Genomic DNA, 16,440 nt, shown 5'->3' with positions numbered 1-16,440 from the left:
GGTGCCAATTTCATATCTACTTATATGAAGTCTCTGTGGAAGGAGTGTGGGGTGACCTACAAGTTCACCACTCCTTACCACCCCCAAGGAAATGGTTTCATTGAGACATTCAACCGACCCCAGAAGGGCATGATTATGGGTCTATCAGAACCCCTGAGGCGTAAGTGGGACATCCTCTTGTCATGCCTTCTGTCTGCTTAAAGGGAGGTACCACAGAAGGGACTTGGTTTTAGCCCCTTTGTACTATTGTATGGCCACCATGTGAGGGAACCTCTGAGTCTGTTGAAAGAGGGCTTGGAGAAGACCTCCAGTAAGACCCCCAGGATGTGGTTGGTTACATGCTGGCCTTTAGAAACCAGACAGCCCGCTTCAGGAAAATCGCTCAGGAGAACCTAGAAGCAAGCCAGGAGGACACGAAATCCTGGAATGACCAGAATGCCACTCTGGTCGTTTTTCAGCCTGGCCAGAAAGTGTGAGTCATGGCCCCAGTGGAGCATCGTGCTCTCCAGATAAGTGGTTTGGGCTTTTTGAGGTGGTGGAGTGCAAGAGTGATGTCACCTATCTGGTGAACTTGCAGACTCCTAGAAACCCTTTAAGGGTCCTGCGTGTGAACCGCCTTAAATCTCACTTTGAGAGGTCTAAGCTAACAATGCTCTTGGCAGCAGACAATGCAGTGGAAGAGAAGAGTGAGCCTCTTCCTTACCTCCTGCCTGCCCAGACAAAAGATGGGTCTGTGAAGCGTGTGCACCTCTCCCCTATCCTGACTCCAGAGCAACAGAGGGACTGTCACCAGTTGTTGGGACAGTTTGCCTCCTTGCTTTCCATGACTCTAGGGGTCACTCATCTGTACACACATGATGTGGACACTGGGGACAGTCCCCATGAAAAACACAAGATTTACAGGTTGACTGGCAAGGTCAGGGATTGCATCAAGGGTGAGGTTTCCAAGATGTTGGCTTGAGGGGATATTGAGTTCTCCAGAGTCCTTGGGCCGGTCCTGCGGTCTTGGTTCCAAAGGCTACTGCCCCCGGTGCCACCCCAGAACCCAGGTTACGTGTGGACTACAGTGGACTCAACACTGTCACAAATACTGATGGGCACCCAACCTGATGAGCTCATTGGTCGGTTGGGAACTCGCAAGTTTCTCAGGACATTAACATCTAGGTAATGTCAGATTGGCTTTTCCACCCCAGATGGGCACTACCAGTTCAGGGTTATGCCCTTCGGGATGAAAAATGCCCCTGCCACCTTTCAGAGGTTGGTCAACCAGGTTTTAGCTGGGTTGGAGGATTTCAGAGCAGCCTACCTGGATGACACTGCAGTGTTCAGCTCCAGATGAGAGGAGCACCTGCAGAACCTCTGCGAAATGTTGAAGGCTCTGCAGAAGGCAGGCCTCACCATTAAGGCCATTAAGTGCCAAATAGGCAGGGGTCTGTAGTTTACCTTGGACACTAGGTGGAGAGTGGCCAGGTGGCACCTCTGCAACCAAAATGTATACCATTCTGGCTTGGGAGTTCCCAAGACCCAGACAGAGGTGAGAGCCTTTCTAGGTCTCACTGGGTACTACAGGAGGTTTGTCAAGGGGTATGGCACTATAGTTGCCACCGTGACTCAGTTGACCTCTAAGAAGCCGCCAAAAAAGGTGATCTGGACTGAGGCTTGACAGACCGCTTTTGATGCCCTGAAGGCAGCCATGTGCACGGCACCTGTGCTGAAGGTACCCAACTTCTCCAAGGATTTCTTTGTTCAGACTGACGCCTCAGAGCATGATGTGGTGGCAGTTCTAGCACAGCTAAATGAAGAAGACCTATACCAGACTGCAGCCTTCATTAATAGGAGGTTACTTCCCCGGGAACGGAAGTGGAGTGCAATTGAGCGAGAAGCTGTTGCTGTGCTCTGGGCACTGAAGAAGCTGAGGCCCTACTTGTTTGAGACTCACTTCCAGGTTCAGACGGACCACAGACCCCTCGGATGGTTAATACAGATGAGGGGGGGAGAACCCAAACCTGCTGAGGTGGTCCATCTCCCTATACGGATGGACTTTATGGTGGAACACCGCTCTGGTACAGAACATGCCAAAGCTGATGATCTGTCCAGATTTGTTTGCCTTAGTGATGAGAGCTCCCATGAGTTTGGGTAGTTCTCCCCACTTTCAGCTGTGGGGGACACGTGTAGTCTTGCCTATCTTTTTGCCTCTGCTTTCTTTGGTTTGACTGTGTGCTGGACTTTGTGTTTGCCGGTTTTTGGTAGTCTGGGCACTTTACAACTGCTGACCGGTCCTAAAGTGCAAGTGCTGTCTGTGTAACTGTATTTGTATTTGGCTTTTCCATGATTGGCATATCTGGTTTATTATTAAGTCCCTAGTAAAGTGCACTAGAGGTGCCCAGGGCCTGTAAAGCAAATGCTACTAGTGGGCCTGCAGGACTGATTGTGCCACTCACATGAGTAGCCCTGTAAACATGTCTCAGACATGCCACTGCAGTGTCTGTAGGGGCGGTTTTAAACTGCCAATTCGACCTGGTAATTGTACGCACGTGCCAGGCCCAAACCTTTACTTTTTGTACATGTAAGACATCCCTAAGGTAGACCCTAAGGTTGGATTTGTGTCACTTTGGTCTTGTTTTACTCAGATAAATATTGGTTATTTTGTCTAACCTGGTGTTGAGTCCTTTTGTGGTGTTTGCGCTGTGTTCCTGTGTGTGATTGTACAAATACTTTACACATTGCCTCTAAGATAAGCCTGGCTGCTTGTGCCACGCTACCAAGAGGTTGACCGGGGGTTATCCTAGGTGTGTATCTCCCTTACCCTGACTAGAGTGCTTGGACAGAGTGCATACTGACTGCCAACTAGAGACCCCATTCACCTTACAACATTGGAGGAGGGCTGCCCAAACTTGACAGTTTAGGCTATACTCTTCCCCACACACCCCAGTTCTTGTTCAAACCTTGACTTGGGTGTACTGGATAGGAGGTTCCACCCATGGAGCAGGGGTATGGACCTCACTCTTTAAGACTTATATGTGGATGGAGGTCCCCAACATTACTAAAGTTGGCAATATTGTACAGTGATCACAAGATCTGACTATGGAACTATACAAAGGTGACTGGGGCACAAAATGGCAGAGAATGGCAAAGACCTCTATATGTATCCAATAGAAAGAAAGTGCTTATAAATTGCTTTGGTTTTGGTATCTAACCCCAGCTCGCCTGTTATATATGAAGGGGTTGAGCGACATTTGTTTGCGGGGATGTGGAGCTTAGAGCACATAAATCCATATGTGATGGGAGTGCCTGGTGGCTGCTAATTTTTGGAAGCAGGTGTTCCACCAAATCTCTGAGATCCTGAATGGTATGCTCAATCCCCACCCCCTTCAGGCATTCTTAAGGGTGCCTGACGAGTAGGAACTTTACCCACCCAACCCACCTGCAGGTAAATTGATCACACACTGTTTTCTGGCCTCAAGACTGGTGAGTCCCAGATTTTAAACCACCACAAAGCCATAGTACAAATCTCTGGGCCTTATAAATCTGGCCCTAAGTGCCTAAGTGTATATAGGGAAGTAAAGAACTACCATTCCTAACTCCACATCGGCATACCTTGAAGATATATGTACTGGCTAGGTACATATATGGGGAGTTGTTGTGGTAGGTATAGAAAATCTAGACTTACTTATATATTCATTACATACACTTGGGCGGATTAAGATAAGGAAAAGTGTCAAATATGAAACAAACATTCATACTGCACATCTATTAAATCCAGTCTGTCAGCTACACATTTTCCACAATAAAATCAAGTCCTAAGTTTTAGTGCCGGGATAAATAGCACAATGTCTTAAAGAGTATTTTTTACCTGTAGCCATTTCCCATGTTTGCAAACACAACTTCTGGTGGCAGACGGGTCCCCTATTCCGCAGACTCCAGCACTGATATGTCTTCAAAGAATGTGACATCCTCCTTAAAATTCATGCAGCAGCCCAGCCACCTAACATGATTAATGCTAATCCCACCTAACTGACAATCAACGGCAACTAGTCTTCACCCCAGTGAAGAAAATGTCCATAAGCTATCATAAGACAGTGCATCACCCCACAACTTTCTGCAACAACCCAACAAGCACTTCTTTTCAGGCTTGTTTTCTCCTGTTCCAGGGACCCTTAAAACCCTGGTGGTCACAGCTAAAAGTGGATGCAGGCAAGAGTGCTGCCTATAAGGATCCTTTAGGGGTGAGAAAGGCATAGGGCTAGTATCCGTTGCTTATATGTAAGGATCCTCATCATGTGCCACATACACAACGTGCTCTACATCTCTTCCCAACACTCACACTCCGACCATGCAATCATACACATCACACTCACATAGCTTATATGAACAATGTTTTTCTTATCCATTTTACCAGCATACACATAATACCAACTGAATGTACCCACAAAATCATACTCATGAATGCACTCAAAGTAGTTCTCATTGGATAGGACTTCATCTAACCAGAACCTGAATGCAATCTTCATCAAAGAAACTTGGTTTACTCTCATATCCACATTCAATGGAGAAGATATTCACATCCCCAGAGGTGACAATACAGATTGCATACAAGTTCAACTGGCCCTACACTTTAAGCACCTCAGATACACTCAAGGGATGTCAGTGTGTCTTGAGCCAATTTCAACACTTGTTATTCCAAGCAGCACCTTGAACCTAATCAAATAACATTGTGGGATGAACAAGGACTTCAATGAAGAAGCTTCAGACCGTATCACCATTGCCTCTGGTCAATACACAATGACTCATTCATCTGCAACTCCAATCTCTGTGCATTTCAAGTATTAAAATCTAAAAGGGTACATCAGAACACTCAAGAGACAGAAACTCAAGTAAAACATCATCTGATTTTCCTATCCGAAGCCAATATCACATATTTCATCATAACAGCCTTTTGTTCAACTCCCCTGTGCAAGCCCCTGATACCCTTAAATGAAATCAATCAAATCATCATCCTTCTCGTCCTCCTCAGGCACACCAATTAATCACGGCCAAAACAACCAAAAAAGTAACTTACTGGTCATTTAAAGATTTGCCTATACACCTGCTCTTAGCGGAGCTCTAAGACCAACTCATGCAGAATTCAAACCCTGAAAATCCAACAGCAGACATCAACATACTCCTCAAGGTATGCACCACTGTAAAAAAAAAAAAACATGCACAACAATGTACTATTGTAAACTTGACCCTACAAACCCAAACTCTTATAACATGGTACTACCTCATGTCATCGAGAACAATCAAATTATTTGCAGGAAAGAAATGGGGGAATAGAAGATGAAAGAGGGGCTCAAATGACCTAACTCAAACTCTGCCTTGTCACAGACATCTCATTGCCTCAGCTAAAGTCACATACTACAAAATCACCACCTCCAAAAGCTCCAATAGAAGCAAAGCCCTGATGAAAAGCAGTCAAACACTGTGTCACCTGCCTGATAACCTGGGGCGGCTCCTCCATAAGGGCGGAGGAGTGTCGCCCACTCTACCCCCCCCAGCAGCGGCAGCTGAAAAACCTTTTAAAGAAAAGGATAATAAACTATGTTTATTATCCTTTTCTTTGAAAGGGGAAGGGCCACGGGGTTGACGTGCACTGAGGGGGAGTGCACATCACTCCCCCTCACTGTACATTTATGCTTGGCTGGCTGTCTCGGGCTGGCCAAACAAACATGCGTGGTAGGCTTTCTCAAGCCCGGTAACACTGTTGTCGGGCTTGAGAGAGCTTGCACAGGCTCCCAGTCTGCCTGAGAGCACCCTGGCTGGGTGCTCAGCGTCAGGATTGGCGCAGGGCAGGCGGGAGCCTGTGCCAGGAGCCACGACGTGGGAGAGAGGTCCGGCGCATGTAACTTTTTAAACATTTTATTTTAATAAACTTAAATGTATTAATGCCCCCCGTCCCCCCACGTACCGCCACGCCCGCAGGAATCCCCGCAAGCCATGACTGCTGATAACCTCTTCAGCCCCACACTCAATCAAGAGGAACAGTGCTTTCAACTACATCCTAAACCAAGAACATTATTGAAATTCGAACACATTTAACTTCAAACATTAACCCTGAATCAAACCCTTGTTTAAGCAGCTCCAAAATGGACAATGTTCCAACATCTCTCACATGTTATTCTTAACTGTCAAACACCATTTGGGGGGGCATACAAGCCAGATCAGGTCTAGTGGACTCCAACCTTGGTGGCTGAGGTATTTTGACATTGGTGTCCTAGAGTCCATTGTGCAAAAAGTTATACTTGGAAAACTGGGCACAGGACAACACTTTATAAACTTGACTCTCATGGTAATCGAGGCAGGCAGTCACATGTTTCTCAGGGAGGTAGTGTTGGATGCAGGAGCTCAGAACTAAACAATCAACCAAGAGACAATAGCTTTGATGTCTAGCCCAGTACTTATCTTTTGGAAGAAGAACGTACTTTTAATGAGACAGCAATTTTCAATGCTACTCATATCTATCAAACATACAAGGGGGAACTCCCAATCACTATTCTTGTGGGGACAATCCGCTCCTTACCTCCCTCATTGTGTTGTCTCCCAATTGACCTTATATCTATCTGTTCCCTCAGTAAATATGTGGAATCAGCTTGATTAAGTGTCAGGTGCTGTTCACATTTCCCCACTAGTCAGTACTGTTTACTCAGGTTCGTATTCCAGTGTCATTGTTGGTAGAAAGTCAATTTTTTTTTTTACAACATTATTATTCACTTTATTAGGAAATACAAATAAAAAAAGAGAAATACACATTCAAAAGCAGTATGTTCCTCCACCAGAAGTGGGAAATGCAATACATAAGTAGACACAGAACTATTATTATAATCATTGGATAGGGGTGATGATCTCAGAGTAAACCATGCATAGGAAACAGAGAACAGAATGATTCCATTCAAAAATATTTCTAACATGATTGATCTCTCCAGCAACCTCTTCATCTCCCCCCCAACTCCAAATCTCAGACCATTCCAATTCCACTCCATCACCTGTACAAGGCCCGCAGTGGCTATCAGATCAAGGGGGCGCGCTACCACGTGTCATGCAGAGTTATCTTTCACATATGTCAAAAAGGGATCTATATTTATCAAAGCGCATCACAGTGTCTTGTACTGTAGCTGTCAAACTCTCCATGTCAATTGAGTCCCAGATTGGGAACACCCATGCAACACCCATGAAAATGCCTCCTTGATGCAAAGTAAGGCAACGCAGCAACTTGCGCTGTGGTGCCTTACTCCATATCTACAAGGCCATGTATTGCTCACAAAGTGGCTTTGCACGGGCTTGTAGATATGGGTGTGCAGCTTGTACACTGTTGCGTCACAAAGAGTGACACACCAGCAGCGCAGGCTGCTTGTAAATATGGGCCTTAGTTTTACATTTTTCCCCTCAATATTTGACCCTCGATTTATGTATTTATGTATCTCGATATTGTCAGTGTCAATATTCAGTAGTACAACTGATCCTTTGCCTCTTGCAATACCCTTAATTCAAACAAATAGGCAGCTCTGTTATAAGTTTTTCAGAGCCCCTTACAAAATAATCCTTTGACCTTTGGGTGCTTCTTTCCTTCTTGCAACAAAGCCATTTTTAGGCTGTTTGTAGGGGTGTGTGAAAATCGCATTGTTTGCTTTCGAATAAGTCTGTGAAATTTCTTGAAAATTACGTGAAATGACAGGTAGTTATGCAAAATGTGAATCTGTCATTTAACGATATATTTTAGCGCAAAATGCATTCTTGCATACTTTTTTGACACAAGGAAACATTTTGCATTTAAAATAATTGCACATAGAACACAAGTGGCGGGAGCAACGCTGCTCATGCTCTGGCCGTTTGTGTTATTCATGCATGCTTGGGTAAACAAATGTTACCGGAAACTGGGTATAATTACATGACTTCGTGTAATGCCGTAATTTCGAGAATCTTCTCATAAAAGCGAAATTCAAAATCTAAAAAATGGCACAAATTATGCTGACATAATTTACATTTCACCCACGCCTAGCTGTTTATTGAAATCTGGTTCCCCATAGTGACTACTTATGGTACTGCTATAAGGTAGTAATTTACAATGGTCTTTTATGTTTTTTCATGTAGCACCAGTCACGTATCTATCACATATGTATTGGGAGTTCACTTTTTCTTTAAAAAGACTATTTGGTGTGAAAATCCAACATTGGTTGTAAAACATGCAGTCACATCTCATGTCAAACAAAGCTAACTTCATTAATATTTCAAGAACCAGCCACAGCCTGTGAAGTAAAGCAAGCTGCAACTGATTTTCTCACATTTTCTCTTTTGTGTTCCTTTGTGGTGGGAAATAAGTTCTCTCTGTCTACACAACCAATTAATTGGTGATTCTCTTTCAATGCTATAAACCTTTGCCTGCCTTGACACATCACATTAAAAAGAATGGACTTTCCATTCTTTAAATTTGTTGGCCTCTTGATATTCAATAACGTTGTTAACTTTCCATTCTGGGGTTTTCTTCAAATTACTTAATTTATCAAGGTATGTTTATAGAGGGTGTAAAGACATTTGCAATGTAAATTAATTTTTAAAGAGAAACATAACAATAAATGATGCTGAAATTAATCAAGCATATGTAATTAAGGAATACAACGAACATATATGGTACCTCTTCCCTGCTTATTGGTTAAAGATAAAGGTTGTGTAGTGAGTGAAGCCTCAGGTATTCAACGTTCCATCTAATAAAATGGGGGAAATGGCCTGTTAAAACGACATACGACGCCAAAAAATATTCAAGATGTGGAAAGTCTGTCAAGTAACAAGAAAACTGGACCGTTGAAATTTGCATCTAGGCACTTATTTTCTATTGCCAGTAAAAGAATGGTAAGTGTTTTATCCCTCAGTCCACATGCAATGGTTTCTAGTTTAACAAAGAAGCATGAAAGAAGAAAGAAGCTGACTAAAGTAGGAAAAGCCAGAGATTTATAGCAGGTCTGTATATATGATTGGAATTAAGACATCATAATTGAAACGTGTTAGTTCATAGGCACTTGCCACAAAGGCTTCGAAGCTGAATGTGTGTGAAGGTGTGTAAATGTGAGCGAATGTATGTAAATTTAATCAAATTAAATTAGAAGTCATAGCGTATTAAGTCTGGCCGACTGTCCAAGGCTCAAATAAAAACCCTGTCCTGCAGTACAGTGGTCAGAAGACAGCTAATGATGTCCATGCCCTATGACCTTTACACATCAGCATCTGAACCATTACTATCCAACTGGCTTTCTGGACAGCCCCCAAACAAAACAATGTATCTGAGTCCAGGACTGAACTGATCCCTCTTTACCTTAGAGCAATACCCCCAGCTGCCCTTAGAGGTTATTAGGGTAAAGCCCAAATTTAAAATCATCTATAGTTTGTGTTGATGTCAGTATAGTTAGCAGCTTCTTGTAGAGTCCCATTCTTAAAAATAAACATAATTATTATTAAAACTTATTAACATTTTAAACACCAGAGTCTGTCAATTAAGGGTAAATTCAACCCAACAAGAAAGCAGATATTTGCTGCAAAAGCCATAGAGTATCTGTTGAGAGAAGTCATGCTGCATTAGAATGAGTGACCTGGCTCACTTCCTGTGTAGTGTGTGAACCCCTGCTGAACGCCACCTTGGCTAGGTTTACTGAAATTGTAATTTCATACCTTCAATATCGCAGTAAGCTGTAAAGCACTATGCTTTACAACCACAAGAGGCAATTTAAATACATTATGCTCAGGGCTTCATTCATTAAAGAATGTGGCCAGTGTCTGAATCTCTGCTCAGAAGCCCACACCAGTGCAATAAAATGTAGGTGCACCAATTACCAGGGCTGGCAGCCTTAAAACCACCTCATGCATCTTTAATCCACTACCGGACAGTCCTCGCCCCTTTATCTCACTCTTGCAGGTTCCCGATTTCCCCCGTTGTGACGGTTTTGCCATCATGGTCTTCTTCCATCCGTCAAATTTGTGTATTTGTCTCTCTCCTGACCTCGAAAAATCTGTCTGGTATCCAAAAATCAGTGGCAAAGCCCCCCACCGCATTCACAATCTCAAATTAAGCTCTGAATTTGCGCTGGAGGAAAATACCTTCTCCTTTCCATAGATTTGCGAACATTTGACTTTTATATGTAGCTTGAACTGTGATAAGTGCCTGTTATTAAGGGTTAATGATTAATAAGTGTATAATATCGGAATTATACGGGTCTGATTTAGTCCCTCTTTAATGAACTTTGGTAAAGTGTTGCACCTCTTAACCCTCTTTCAGTTGATTTTCTCATTTGTCACTTATGGTTCTTAATGAGTTATGCGCTGCCCCTAAGGGCTGGATGGATTCACTGAACGGCACTTTACTGTTATACATCTGTACCTTTTCTTCGCGAGGGCCTCCTGGCCCAACATTTGAAACAGAAATGCTCTGCATTCTAAATAATTAACACTGTAACATTTTGTCTCTTTAACCTGTGAACCTTATATGCATAATTTGCTGAACACTTAAGACCATTTTCTTGATTTTATGGTCTTTGATGGTGTCACTATTAAAGTACAAATGTGCTACTATTAGATGGAGCTAATCTCGTATTAAATTGCCTGATTAGAAACTTAAATAAAGGAAAACACTAAAAGGTCGCTCTGCCATTTCAGCTCCAGCTTACTCTGGGGACTAACATCAGAATGGTACTCTAGCCATTTCCCGTCATTAAATTACTTTACTATAACTAAGAAGGAATAATATAACATATAATTAAAATGAGTTGTATTCAGGAGCATCTCCAACACTTCCGAATACATTCAGGAACACATTTCTTATCATGGTAGCTGTTATACAATTATTATTGGCTTTTAGGTCCTACAATTCAAAAGAGAATGGAGAATATAAACCAGTTTCCAAAACACTGTAGGTAAGGAAACATTAAAGAGGTTTTAAAAAAGTTAAGTCTAAGTTGCATCAGAACTTATATCTCGAGGCATATGAACATTTTTGCAAAGCAGTGATAGGAAAAACGATGTTCACACTCCAGTTTCAGTAATCAGGCAATAATTATGGGGCATCAGGGCCGGACAGGCCTTTAATGCCACCAGACATTTTCCAGGTGGGCTATCGCCCATGAGGCCAGTTTTGAAAGGCTGTGGCCGCTTCCTTTGCCTCTGTCCTTTTCCTTAGCTCCCCGAGGTTAATTGCAGCAGGCACGTGAAGGCTGAGAGAGAGAGAGAAGGAGAGTGTGGAAGGGGAAGGTAGAGAGAAAGCGATCAGAGAATTAGAAAAGAGATATAGAATGGATGGATGAAAGAGTGAGATTGCACAAGAAGTGGCTCTGAGGCTCTACCAAAGATACTGCTCTGAAAGGCTATAAAGCTTGGCTGGCCTTCTGGTAATGTGGAGTAATAAACCAGAAGGCAATGAAGTAGTCAAGAGATTTTCTAAACCCCAGTATGAAATAATTTATGATCTGGCTCATAACATAAAAATACAAACAATAAAATATTCACCTAACTATTATAAATAGGATCCAACAAGCCCAGTGCCACACAGGGATGGGCTGGGGTTCCAGAACTTGCCTCATCAAAAATGTTCAAACCATGCATCCATTGTTTTCTAGGAGTAAGACTCTTTATTTTAAAAATTAATAACTTTACTTGTGTATTTTGGATTTTTGTTGTTTTGGTCTTGTTTAAGTTAGATAAATATTTGCTATTTTTCTAAACTGGTGTGGTGTCCATTTTATAGTGTTTTCACTGTATTATTGTGTATGTTGTTACAAATACTTTAGACATTGCCTCGGAGATAAGCCTGACTGCTTGTGCAAAGCTACCAAGGGGGTGATCAGGGGTTATCGTAGGTGTGTATCTCCCTTACCCGACTAGAGTGAGGGTCGCTGCTTGGACAGAGTGCAAACTGATTGCCAACCAGAGTCCCCATTCTAACAATGGTAATACATGTACCCAGGGTATGTAAATAAAATGCTACATCACTCATTGTACCACCCACTAAAATATCACTGTAAAGCTTGTTTCAGGCGTGCCATTGCACAACCTCTGTTTATATTTAAAACTGCCATTTGTGACCTAGCAAAATAAACCTTTTGCCAGGGTTACACTTTCCTTTTTAATACTTATAAGTCACCCTGCCCCTTCCTGGACTTTCAAGGGTAGCCTGAAGGCTGTATATAGCCCCTTCCTAACTGCAGAAGACACCTACCCTGTCACTGGCAGATGCAGTTCAAACCTGGGCCTGCGTTGTCATTCACAAAATAGACTGGCGCCAAACCCAAGGTAAAGGGATGAACTGACAGAACCAGTCTTAGGGTCAGACAAAGGGGTGTCCTCACTCACAGGCTGCCTCTGGTTACAAAACGGACACCCTTAGAACCTGCAATAAGATCAATCCTGGACCTGAGAAGATTCAAAAGAAGGACTGCTTTGCTGTCTGAAGAAGGAAGACTAGACCCTCTTTCTTTGAACCCAGGACCCCAGAAGTGACTTCAAGGGTCAGTTGCCAGACCTCCTGCTGGAGTTACAAGGACAAAACAAGCTTCCAAAGTTCTCTCTTACTTTCCAGCTGACCAGACAGAGGATCTGACCTAGTTCCCTCTGCTGGCCTCTGTGGGAGTGTATCCTGACCCCCACAAATGCTGTCCTCAAGGTTGTGGACCCTTGTCTGAAGTGAGTGTATACTCCTCTCTGTTCAATTGAAGGTTTTATGCGATCTGACCTAGAACAACACCAGACGACACAGGGCCTCAAATTGCAGCACTGCCAAACGTCACCCCTTATTGACAACTTCACTGGATCAATACAGGATGAACCAAGGGCCTCATACTGCGGGACCTCACAGCACCTGGTTGGTTGCTTCACTAGATCTGATGCAGAACCTCTCATCTCAGCACCGCACAGCTGCTGATTGGCAGTTGGACAGATCTGAACCAGAGCTGTGCATTGCAGCAGCCCGCAGCCCCTGCACTAACAATAAAAGGTACAACTTCTAGCGGATTGCACCTAGCCCTGTATCAGATTGGCACTCCATAGCAGTTGGTAGGAACATTTGACTTTGTCCTGTTCGGCATGACCAGATAACTTCAGTTGACCCTTCAGCCTTTTGGCACTATTTTTACCTTAAACTTTAAAAACTCATAACTTTAGATCTACCGACTGCTTGTTGTTTGGTGTCATTTTATTTAATAATGTTCTGTCTAGAATACTAAATGGGTTAGGATTTTTCTTGTGTTGTGTTTTCACTTTATGACTTTTAGAATGGTATCCTTGGCATAGCACCCCTCCTAACTTTTTGCCTTCAATGCTCCTGTTTTGCTGGCTTTAGGACTCTGCTTACTTTATCACTGCTAACCAGTGCTAAAGTGCTTGTGGTCTCACTTTAAAACATTTTATAATTGGCTTATAGCCAATTGGCATAATTAATATACTTGTAAGTCCCAAGTAAAGCAGCCATTACTGTGCCAAGGGCCTGTAAACTAAATGCTACTAGTCAGCCTGAAGCACTGATTTTGCAACACATTTAAGTAGTCTTCTAAACATGCCTCAGACCTGCCACTGCAGCCTGTGTCTGCTGTTTTAAACTACCATGTTGATCTGGCAGAATTCACATTTTGCCCTGCTCAAACCTTCTTTCTTTATACATGTAAGTCATCCCTACAGTAGGCTTAGGACAGCCCAGAGGGCAGGGTGTGTGGTCCTTGAAAATTGGGACATATACTTTTTAATTTTACATGCTCTGGTCCTGAAAACCTCTTAAATTAATTTTTTACTACTGCAAAGCCTTCCTTCACATACTTTAACACTGGAGCTTCCATAAAACCTCTAATAAGTGCGAATTTCCAAATAGGAGTAGGTAACCAGTTCATACTTGGAATATTTGGAATTATGATGAAAGATCCTCTCTCATGGCAATGTAGGACTTAAAATTAAAATTTTGAAAATGTTACTTTTAGAAAGTTGGTATTTTCTTGCCTTAGACATTAAGGGGCTTATTTACAAGTCTTTTACGCCACCCGAGAGTCACTTTCAGTGACATTCTGGTGGCTCTGTACTCTGCTCCCTATTTACAAAGCGGCATTAAGCCACTTGTGTGGCTTAACAACACCTTGCAAATATGGGTCCCCAGAGCAGTTTTCTGTGACAGAGGGGAGGGGGAGGTAGGCACAGCCCACCTTACACCTGAATAGGCTGTGTCCTGCCTCCACACAAAGGCCTACATGCCCAATGTAGTTAACCCAGAACCAGAACAGGGAACACTTGATGCCTGGGAAGTTCAAAGGGGCTTCAAAGAGAAATCTCTAAAAAACTTCTTCCACTTCAAAGGAGGCCCGGTATAGATATTGGACCCCATACACCAACTCTTCAGTACGCATCTAGACCTGTGGCCACTCTTCCAGGCTACTGTGCTGCTGAAAGGACTACCAGTCTGCTGGACTCCTGTTTTGAAGTAACGCCTGCTCTGCTGAGCCGCTGCCTGCTGCCTTTTTGAATGGGTGAGAAGGACTGGATCTGCATATGTTGAAGTCCAGTACCTCAAAGTGACTCCAAGGGCTTGCTGGCTAGCCTCCTGACTAGAGCATCCGTGACAGAAGACTGCAACAGCCTTGAACCCAGCACCTAGACTCTGCCATCTGTGAGTCCTACACTGCCAATGTTGTCATCCCAGTCCTGGACCTTTGGAAGTGAGCCCGAAGGCGCTCTACCAGCCCATCTGTGGACCCAGTAGAACCGGCACATCTCCTCTGCTGAGCGGCACAATCCCGAGCAGAAACAATGCATCGCCTCAGCTTTGAGGGTTCTCCTGAGGTAGGGACTCCGCATAAACCCTGCAGCCACCATTGAAACTGCCACGTGTGCAAGTTTTTCTGATGCAGGCCCTCGCATCACAAATCCCTCCTTGACAGCATCCTCAACGATGATTCAGCTTTATTGCATCGCAGCCTGACAGCTCTTTGGAACCGATGCATTGCCTCCACTACATGACACATTCTCAATGCCAGACTTCACATCGCAAGCCCTCCTCGACGGAATCCTCGACAATGATGCAGGACCTTGCATTGAGACTTCACCAATCTTCGGAACTGACGCATTACCCTGGCTGCGCAATGCATCCTCGATGCAGGACCTCACAGCGCTCCACAAACCAGGATTTAAGGTACTATTGTTCAACAGTCCTAACTAGGACCCAATAGCCATCACATGCTCCATTGCAGTCAGCCTGAACGTTTAACATTGTGCCCAGTCTGGCCCGACCAAATAGCCAGAGTTGGCACTTTGTGCTTTTTGGCACTATTGTCACTGAAATCTTTAATCTTACATATCTCCCTTTTTACTGGTTGGATTGCAGTCATTTTGGTCTTGTTTTATTCATTAAAATGTACTAATTCTCTAAATTGGTGTGGGATTTTTCTTGTGTTATGTGTTCACTGTATTACTGTTTGAAGTGCTGCATTAATGCCTTATACATTGCCACTAAATTAAGCCTGGCTGCTCCGTGCTAAGCTACCTGAGGTTTGAGCACAGGTTAATTTGGGGTTTTGATTGTGTCTTTCCATGACATGGATTGTGGCTGATGCTTCAGTAGGGGTTCACCTCCCTCAACCAGCAGGCAGGTTCTCACAATTACTGTGTGAGTACTGGATAATTTAGACGATACCTCTAATTTAAGCCTCACTGTTTTATGCCAAGCTACCAGAAGGTAAAGCACAGGCTTATTTTATGACTTTTGTGGTTCACCCTGATAAGGATTGTGATTGTTCTTTAAAATGAGTTCTTCCTCTTTTAACAAATAATCCAGTTTCTTACAACATTTGAATAATTCTATGGGTTATTAAGCATTCCACTTGAGGATTCCAGCAGTAAAAGCAAGTTGACCGGCTTTATCTTCTTCTGGCCATTTAAATGTCAATAATGTCCTACCACTGGTGAATGCCGTCAACCAATACCACATTTCCATTACATTGGCAGCAGTGACAGTGTAGAGCCCTGCACTTGTCAATTCATCAGTGGGATATGAGGGAAAGTAGCGAGAATCAAGACCTACCTCCCTGAATTGGCACAAGGGTTTCCAATGCACTATTGGTGAGTGAGCTACAAAGGCTGCTTTCCAGTGGAAGACACACAAATCCCCTCAGCCTAGGTGAAAATTGGAAGAGTTGCTAGTTTTCTCCTTGCCTGGACAGAGGCCTATTTCTGTATGTAATGCGTCCATTGCTGTGCATTACCACTTAGTGGGTAGAACTGCTACCCTCCTCTTTGGGAAGAATTTGTTATGTAGTGAGGGTGATGGTCTCTGGGTAGGTCCTAGGTCCTCCAATGATGTCTTACTTGTGATTTATATTAGTGGTAGCACAGACTAGACCGGATCTGGCCTTGTGAAAGACACAAGACAGGCACATTTCCTATATCCCCCAG

General features: G+C 43.5%; 1 protein-coding gene across 7 annotated transcripts in view; it reads left to right on the top strand.

Annotated features, from left to right (window-relative positions):
• DMD (dystrophin) overlaps nt 1-16,440 on the top strand; it is a 6,960,831-nt gene that overhangs the window by 4,876,751 nt on the left and 2,067,640 nt on the right. The window lies entirely within an intron of this gene.

Source organism: Pleurodeles waltl, chromosome 8, assembly GCF_031143425.1.
Source record: "Pleurodeles waltl isolate 20211129_DDA chromosome 8, aPleWal1.hap1.20221129, whole genome shotgun sequence".
Lineage (NCBI taxonomy): Eukaryota > Metazoa > Chordata > Amphibia > Caudata > Salamandridae > Pleurodeles > Pleurodeles waltl.
The sequence above is the reverse complement of the archived record's forward strand: the minus strand, read 5'-3'. Positions and strand labels throughout refer to the sequence as shown.